The following is a 7195-nucleotide window of genomic DNA, read 5'->3' as shown; positions in this document are numbered from 1 at the left end:
GCCTCTTTGGGAGGAGGCCGTTCTGTTAGCACCAGGCAGGGTTTCCAAAGGCAGCACCCGGGCGGCCGCGGGTCCCTCTCAGGCTGCAGCCTCACCTTGCAACACCCTCACATCTGCCAGCACCACCACTCAAGCAATTGTTGCCAGTGATCTGGAATGATTTACATGCTCTTAAGCTGCAAGTCCTTTTTGAGTTGACAGGGTCCAAGTGGTTGTATATGTGCAATAATACCAGCAGATCTAAACCAATGGTGAGCCTCCCGCAAAAAGAGAGGTGAAAAATAGCTGTGCAATGGCCCCTTCATCTGTACTGCAGTCAGAAGAGGACATTATGTTAACCGCAGCCTAACCACAGACACCATAAACATCTCAGGGGAAAGAAACCCCTTCTTTGAGGGTTTGACAGCCTACCTGCAGGGAGAGCTGGTGCTTTGAGCACCTGCCTTTTCCTGATCACAAGAATCCTGTCAAATGTGCTGTGCTCCATGGAGGTGCCTGGCAGGAGTAGGAGGAGGGATCAACAGGGACCTGACATGGCTTTGAGGCCAATTATCACTTCAACAACCTTTCAGTGGGAAATCCGCAATCTCAGTATTTTTCACAGTCCCCAAAGGAATTAAGGCTCTGCAAATGCTACACACAAAAGAATTTCTATCTGCATAGAACCAGAGTGGAGCACAGGAGAGTCGCAGAAGAATTCTTCCTCATCCTTCCTCTCCCACCGATTTTCAGATCATCATCTGGGCTATTCTTTTCAAATTTTATGCTGAAGTCTTGGTATGGCTTCCAGTGATTTCACTTGCTGTGAACTCTTCCACTGACTTTGTGGAAGCAGGGCTGTATCCTGAAGATTCTCCAGAAAACTGAAACAAGAGCTTTAGTAAAATAATTCAAGGAAGCGTGCTCCCTACCACACCTAATTACACTTGACTTTATTCTTAAGTTATGGTGATTCATGGCCATTCTCAATTACACACAATGGAAACACCAAAGAAACATGGTGAGATAATTGGAGATATTTGAGACAGTTTACCAGGAAAATAAAAACCAAAAAAAAACCACTACAGCAGATAAAACAGTATCTAGTTTATTACATATAGAAAGAGATTTCCAGAATTTACAAACACCCACATTTTCATTCCAGGGAGTCAATTTCAAAAGTTCACCCTTTTCTGTTTTCATTTTGTTTTGTGGTTTTATGTTGGTTGTTGTTGTTGTTTTTTTCTTTACAATATATACAATGGAAGACTTTGATTTATTTATTCTGATTTTTTTTGTCAGTTCCTGTACAACTGATGAATTCAAGTTGACATTTGTAAATACCATGTACAGTAATGTTTGTCTTCATTGTAGTTAATACAGACTACTATTTTACAAGGAGTACAAAATTATTTTTCTTTTGGAAAGAACTCAGCTCAACATCAGGGTTATCTTACAACTGATAGTATCAGTAAATATGACTGTACAATCAAGGCCCAGGGACCAATGACTCATATTATATTATTTTCTGAATTACAATCTTAAAACAAGAATAGTACCCTAATCTATTCTTAGAAGCCTTGTTTTAAGTAGGTTTCCCACTCTGTTTACAACAGAATATAGTATACCTCAGTTCCACATCAAAAAAGATGTGCTGTAGGAAAACTTACATTTTAATTAAAAAAGTACATGTATAAATCAAAACCTATGTTAAATATTTAATACTCTTCAACCAACATTAAGTTTTGTATGCAATAATTTACAATGATGATTTGTCATACAGGTTTTCAGCAGCAAATGAAGTTGTGTAAATGTGCTAGTAAAATACCCATTCTCACCATGACATAGTGGTGGGCACATCAGTTCTCTGTGGCCAGCTAAGTCCTTATGGTAGAGGATGAAGTAAGAGACTCATTGTCCAGGTGTCACAGTGCTTCTGCTTGGCACAACACGGGATGTGCAGCTCAGTCAACTAACTCCTGAGGTTTGTGTAAAGTAAACAAACTGAACTGGATGCATCGTACCCATTTACAGAGGAAGAGGAGGAGGAGGAGGTGAGGTCCTAGTTGTGATAGCATGAAACATTTATAGTCTTGTTACCCATGAGTTAAAAGAAGGATTTGCTGAGGTTGTATAGGTCATCATTCTGAAATTGAAAGAGAAAGAAAATTAGCATCATGGGCACTTTAAAAGCTTTTCTGTAATTACTTCCCTCCCCTTCCTTTTCTTTTCCTTTAAAATAATTCTCATCCAAACTGAAAACGTTAGTACCTTGAAAAATTATGGCATACCCAGTTGAACTGTACTCACGCATCTGAATCCCAGAAGTATTTAAAACAGATGTTGGCAATAAAATTCAAAGCAGGCAGAAATACATTTAAAACTTGCAAGAGATTCACCTAAGCAGAAACAATTTAAGTGTCCATACTGATTAACTCTGACAAGCTCCTGTGTCAAGAGAAAGAAAAGCTCAAACTATCAGGCTGCTCTTGGTGTTTTTACCCACTACAAAAAAGATTCATTAGATATCAAGTCTTCTTGTAGGGCCTCCTGGCCACCTGCAAACGCCATGGTTTGCATGAGAACGATGACCAAGGAATGGAACATTAGGGGTGCAGCATTACCTCTCTCTAGCGACATAAAAATTAAAAAAAAAATTGTATTCAGAAAATCCTGTTAAAGTCCCTGAATGTATCTACATTTTGCTTCTCTCTCAAAGAGAGGACTGGGTATATCATAAGGTCCTGCAACCCTAATCATGCCCAGCACAGGTTTACTGGGGAATAGATGTCAGAAGCTGCCTTTGACCCTGTCCCACCAGTCTTCCCCAACTCTTGGCTCCAGCCTCCCTGATCTAGCACACATGGTACAACTCGCTCTGTCAAGAGGACCTCTTAACTCTGCTTTTCAGCTGATTTTACACAGGCAAGTCATCAGTACAAGGACTCTAATCACGAGTGACACAGTGCATAGGTCGGAGCTGTCGGCGATGACCTGCCTCCTGTCCTGCCGGCAACCCAGGGGCAGATGCTTCAGCGCCAGCGGGGCAGTGTCCCTGCTGGAGGACACAGGGCTCAGGTCACAGTCCGGGGCACCACAGGGTCCTCCCGCGGCACCCAAGGCCCTGCTGCAAATGGCTGCATGGGCACAGTGTCCTCTGCCTGCTTGCCGTGGCATCGGCCATTCCCAGCCACTGGCATCAGCCACCAGTGCCAGCCACCCCCCGGCCGCCACAGCCCACGGGCTTGTCCTCCTCTCTGCACACCACAGTTGCACACAGCCATACCCACTGGGGACTGAACAACATGAAATGAATACTGGTTTTGTTTTCACTGGGGCTAGAGGACTACCAGCATTTACATTTCAGGAGTTTTGCCTAGAATCAGATGAAGCAAGACTTAGATTTCACATAAAAGTGTGTCTATTTCTATATTCGATATTAACTATGCTCCTGAAAAGATGGGTAAACACTGTTTTCCTCAGTACAAATAAAGGCTTCCCATAGACACGCTGAAGTAAAAAAACTGAAAAGACCTCCTGTCCTATATTCTTTAATTGCCCAAGAAACAGAATTTACTTTGTGTGGTCCTTCAAGTGAAAGGAAAGCCTATCCCTGCAAATGATGTGTGGTATGCTGTGAAAACTCCCTGGAGAATTATCTCACAGATCTCTTATTTACTTTCAACTTTCTTCAGCACTCACATTGCGATCTACTGGAATGTTCCTACCCAAATATCTATATACAGCTTCACATAGCTTTGCAGCTTCCAACTACATTGGACCTAAAATTAGCCAGTAATGCCATACTTTATTAATAAAGATGAGCGACAAAGGAGAAATGTCTTCATTTAAATGGAGGAGCAAAGTGTGCGTGATTTGTGTGCTGTGTATCCAAGGCGAGTGTTTGGCCCCGGCTCCCATCGGCAGGGCGGGAGGAACAGGTGGGTGCCCACCCATGGCCCCACCTGCCCAGCACGTCCAGGGCAAGCAGAAAGAAAACGAGGAACAGCTTTTCTACATCATTAGGCCTTATTTTGCTAGGAGATTTTAAGTACATAAATAACAACCTGCAGTATCAGGGCCAAGTATTACACCCCTTCACTAGTATTCAGATCATCTAAACTGAAATACATCATGCATTAAACAAAATGGCCTGTCAAATCCAGCTCCTTACCCATTCAACCAATATGGCGAAGACATCACTGCAACCACTACTAGCAGGCATTTATTCCTGGATTCAGAAGCCAGAAGAGCAAAGGAAGAGAGAGACTAACAAGTCTGTTTGAAAAACAAAACATTTCCTAGAGGAATTCACTAAGAAAATAATTCTGAGGAAAGCCACAGTTACAGAAGTCCAGATACTCACATTTCAAAGTCCTGCATGTGTGTAAGAACAGCGAAAAAACACAGCAGATTAAAATATCCAAGAGTCTGAGACTTGGGGTGAAAAGCCAGAATCATGTAGGACACGACCTGGTACTGCTACAGTTCATCCATCCACAAAATAAAAATTGTGTAACTGAGAACGACAATCCATGCTACTATTACAGGACAGTGGTGCCGGCAAACAGCCGTAGTGAGAGCAAAGCTGCTTCTCCGAGGTCACTGGAAATACAGTCAACCTATACGGCCTTGGATCCAGGGAATTCTTGTTTGTGTGTAACTTACACCCAAAGGCCCCATTCTCAATTTTAGCATATAAATGCTCTTTGATGGACTTAAAAGAATATTTCTTAAATTTTTGAGAAAACAACCTTCATCTCCTCTCTCCTCAGCGAACTATTACAGTATATTTCAAGGCGAAAGTACCTTATTGAGAATTGAAGTCATCGTCTGGATACCTCATTGTTTCTTATCAACAGCCATCAGCATTTCCTTAACAACATATAAAAACAGTGCAGAAGTGTTTTAATAGAGAGTGCTAGGACTGCAGCGAGCTGAGGTAAGGATCATTAAAACTACTGACATCACTGTTGGCAAGCAGAGAAAAGGGAAAACCTGTGTTTAATCTATTTCCTATTCACCACAAGTTTCAGCTGGAGTCCCCAATAATGCCGTTTGTGGTTGACTTTATGGAAAAAATTAGTGATGCAAGAAGAATGTACTGAAACAAATAAGCATCTTTAAAAGTTACTATGAGGTACCTTTGACAAGCAGTCTCTGTTCAACATCTGTTACAACACACATGCAGATAACACTCACGCACGTTCCAGCTGGCAACGCCTTCTTCTCAAATCTATTAGTCCAGGCTGGATACGACACAGTTCCTATTACAGTTGAACTCCCATTCTTAAATCCAGTAACTAAAAATGAGTTGATACTTCATTTTATTTCCATTATTGGGGAGCTGGAGAAGGAGAGAAGTACTTAAAATTTGAACTCTCTAATAGTGGAGTTTCTAGAGAATCTAATAATGTATCTTTCCTGAAGTTAACAGAATTTGCATACTCAAAATAGATGTGTTGTTAAAATATACTTGAAGTGTAATCCTTACTCCTTCCTTACAGACCATTCTCTTTGAAAAGTAACCATGGAGGAACAAATACATCAAAGGAAATGAAAGTGAAAACTCGAGCTATTCTTCAAGCAAAAGACTTTCCAATAGCCAACTTAAACTTCTATTATTTGCTATTAAGGGCCAATAATGTGTCTTGTCCCTACAACAGGAATAGAAATGTCCTTTTAAAGGGTCATTTCACTTCAAAACAAGTAAAATGATGTGGAGTTGCTGTTGAAGCTCCTCAATCATTTCAGCAAATAAATGCAACTACTTTGTCACTGATTAGGAGGGCAGGGCAAACCCTGGCTCTCAAATAGCAAACCCGCTCAGCGCGCTGTGACCCCTTCCTGTGTCAGCTGGACAGCTGTTTAGGAAACAACTCTACAAGTAACAGAGTCAGGTCAATGAAAAGATGAGTCTTGACTGAAGAAAATGCAGATTTTTCCAGACCTACTGAAGGAGGATCATTTCCCAAGTCAGCCATCAACCTCACTAAACTAAACGTATTTTCCAAAACTGCACCTATCCCACCAGCATCTCATTTGAAACGATGAGCAACTAGGACTGGTTGAAGAATCCCTGTCAAAGTTCCTAGTTATAAATAAAAGATTTTAGAAGTAAATGCATTTGTTGTTTACTTTAGGTTCATGCAGAGTATCCTATTCTGTCTTAAACAGTGATTTACTGCAAAACGAATGCATCTACCTAGGGAAAAAAAAACAAACAAACAAAAAAAAAAACCAAACAAAACGCTCAGTAACAAAAGCTCCAAATAAAAAGAATAGCCATGGTGGAAATACATCAGCGGGCTCGTGCAGAATCTCGCATGTTGAGGTCTGCATGCAGCCTGGGCACCTTTCGTCTGGGCAGGTATAACCAAGTGTCTTTAAAAAGCTGACACAAAGTAAACACATTAAGGACTCCTGAAAAACTCATTTACAGCTCATGTCTTGGTGACATTTGCATGAGTCATCACCTAATTACAATGAAAAAGTGCACACCTACGTAAAGCTGAAGTTATCCACGTGTTTTTGCATTAACCATACGGATGATCGTAAGTAGTGTCTGTTTACATATTTCTTGGCGTTACTAACATGTGCACAGATATGGGAAGTATCCCATTCAGATAAATTAAAAACATCGACCAAAATTTAAACTAGCGCAAATAATTTCTTTTCAAAGAGATGCAAATATGCTGTACCGTTTCCCCAACCTCACAGGAACCATTAGAAAAGTAAAGGATCGCAAGTGGAAACAACGGTTGCTCTACTCTGTTAATTGCAGCCTGAGTACTAACAAAAGGAATTCAAAATAGAACTAAACAAGGTAATTACAACATTGCTATTTAACTTGACAAGCTATAATCTACATTTAATAAGCCTAGATAAGCTTTTCTTCATTGTACCCCAAAATGCCTATTTCAGCTTTCTTGTGAACGTCGTAAGAAGGGAATTACTGACGATTTGGTTTCACCAAGTGCTTTCCTATCAGGCCAAGTAACTGGATTTGTTGTTTTCATCCCCTTTTTCTTCTTCATATAGGCAATCATTCACTGATGGAGATACCTAAGGACCAGTAACAGATAGTACAGTCTTTCTGCTGTGAGTTCAGGCAAAATTCATTCCCTTCATGTATAGCACTGAAAAAAGTCATCCTCACCACCCAGGAAGATTTTCCTCTTTCCCCCAGACACAGCAGCTGACCTATGTGCTGTTA

The 7195-nt window shown here is 40.9% G+C and overlaps 1 protein-coding gene across 1 annotated transcript in view; it reads right to left on the bottom strand.

The window, feature by feature from the left end:
* Window positions 1-1066: 1066 nt before the first annotated feature.
* Window positions 1067-7195, bottom strand: part of IRS1 (insulin receptor substrate 1) — a 52640-nt gene continuing 46511 nt past the window's right edge. The window contains exon 2 of the mRNA XM_082057225.1: window positions 1067-2125. The gene's annotated coding sequence lies outside the window, so the exon portion shown is untranslated. The remainder of the gene's footprint in view (window positions 2126-7195) is intronic.

The sequence above is a fragment of the Streptopelia decaocto genome (genome assembly GCF_964273445.1).
Source record: "Streptopelia decaocto genome assembly, chromosome: 6".
Classification (NCBI taxonomy): Eukaryota; Metazoa; Chordata; class Aves; order Columbiformes; family Columbidae; genus Streptopelia; species Streptopelia decaocto.
The sequence above is the reverse complement of the archived record's forward strand: the minus strand, read 5'-3'. Positions and strand labels throughout refer to the sequence as shown.